The sequence below is a fragment of the Triticum aestivum genome, chromosome 2B (genome assembly GCF_018294505.1).
Source record: "Triticum aestivum cultivar Chinese Spring chromosome 2B, IWGSC CS RefSeq v2.1, whole genome shotgun sequence".
NCBI lineage: Eukaryota > Viridiplantae > Streptophyta > Magnoliopsida > Poales > Poaceae > Triticum > Triticum aestivum.
In genome coordinates, this window is record NC_057798.1 from 660,421,735 (window position 1) to 660,424,041 (window position 2,307).

A 2,307-nucleotide genomic window follows, 5' to 3' on the forward strand; every position below is an offset into this window, starting at 1 on the left:
AAATAAAGATGACCCTTGGGCTCGCGAAAACCCAAGGGAAAGGGCTTAGGTGGCAAATGGTAAAACCAAGTTTGGGCCTTGCTGGAGGAGTTTTATTCAAAGCGAACTGTTAAGGGGGTCCCATAAATCACCCAACCGTGTAAGGAACGCAAACTCAAGGAACATAACACCGGTATCACGGAACTAGGGCGGCAAGAGTGGAACAAGTCACCAGGCATAAGGCCGAGCCTTCCACCCTTTACCAAGTATATAAGGTGCATTAGTTTAAACAGGAGATATTGTGATATCCCAAAATAACCAAGTTCCGCCCAGGAAAAAACTTCATTTTCACCTACAACTAAAAATGCTATAAGAGGGGCTGAGCAAAAGCGGTGACATAGCCAATCAATGGTTGCTAGGACAGGTTGGTTAGAGGTTTGTCATGGCAATAGGTAGGCATGGTAAACAAAAGCAGGCAGGGCTAACATAGCGAAAGGGTGAGTACTAGCAAGCAAAGATAGAAATGATTTCGAAGGTATGGTCATCTTGCCTGCAAGGTTCTCAGAGTTGTCGAAAGCTGGATCCTCGTTAGCGTACTCAACAGGTTCCTCGTGCACGTACTCGTCTCCCGGCTCTACCCAAAGCAAGAACACAAGCAAGGAACCACAATAAATCACGGTGCAATGCACAAGCAACATGATGCAAAACATGTCATGATATGCGAGATGTGGTATGCAATGCATATGCGTGCTTCGGAAGGAAAGATGATGAACAAGGCATCAACTTGGCAAACCAAGTATGCCGCTGAAAAGATGAGATGATTTCGGTTGAAATCGATATAAAGATCACCGGATTCGGATGCATGGTTTGCAAATGACAAGCAAGACAAGTATGGCACAAAGCTGCGATTAACAGCACAATGCTACTTAGCACGCAACAAGAAATTATGCTACAGCACCCCAACATGAAAAAAAGCATATGGAGATCATCTACAGGACATGCTTTACAAAAGAGGAACACTGAGCTACGGCTAATTCACATCATAACAGGTTCAAACAAGCATGGAGAAAGTGCATAAAAAATATCAGGTTGGACATGGCATAAACAACATCACGAAGCAATGTTCAGAGCAGGTTATCAACATGCTACAGGAACTTATAATAGCAAAGCAAGGCATGGCATGAATCTACTCAAAGCATAGACCAAAAGTCCCTTACTGACCATAAGCCAAAAAGGATCAGAAAATATGATGGCACCCACGTAAACATAGCAAGTTTCATTAACAAATTTCAGCAAACAAAGCATGGCATTGAAATAATTAGGAAGGCACCTTCGTGAGCTCGATGCACTCACTACAGAGCACCTCATGATAAACTAAGCATACATCCATCAAGAAGACATGTCATAGAAGCTATACATGGCAATAAACAACATCATAGCATATCCGGACCAACTATAACAACCTCGGCCAAATTGAATAACATGTAAACAATCTGCCAGGAAACATTTTGAAGCAAAAGTAGAGCACAAAACTGACATGCTAGGCTACTCCAAAATTGCAACCAGGACCATGGACAGATAGAGAAAAACAATGTTTTCAAAACACCCTTACTGAAGTATCTCAAATAATGCATGGATCTCTCTGTAGCAACATGTTTACATGGCATGAAAATTACAGCAGAACAGGGACTAAAATCAGCATTAACCTGAAGCCTAATTTGCATGCTTGCGCTAGTCACCACATTGATCACAAAAATACATGGTAAGCACCTCTGTAAAGAAGACATAGCCTAGTTTAAAACACATTTAGGGACCAAGTTCATAGGATGCACACATCAATCATGGCAAAAATGACAAAAGAGCTCGTGCTGATAAGATTCTGAAACTAACATTATGAAGCCCTCTTCCAACAGCATTTCGGGCATCAAGATGACCTCAAATGTAAATGATGCAATGGAATGAAATGATGTACTCTTCGAGGCGAACAATTTGACATATTACACACCCAAAACGGAGCTACGGGTGCGAAGATGCGATGCAACGAAGATGCAATGATTTTAACAGCAGAAAGACTTAGTGGAAAAAACGAGGGGGGGAAAGTCAACCGGATCTGGCCGGATCGGATCTGGCCGGAGGTTCGCCGGAGTCGGGGAGCGGCCGTAGGGAGGAGAGGCCGGGGCGGCCGGAGGGAGGAGGTCCGACGGAGGGTGAGGACGACGCGGCGGCGGGGCGTCCGGAGGCGGCCGCGGGAGCTCGCCGGCTCCCGGGACAGTGGCGGCGAAGGGAGGCGACGGCGGGCCGCCGGCGACGGTCTGGAGGCGGTGGCGC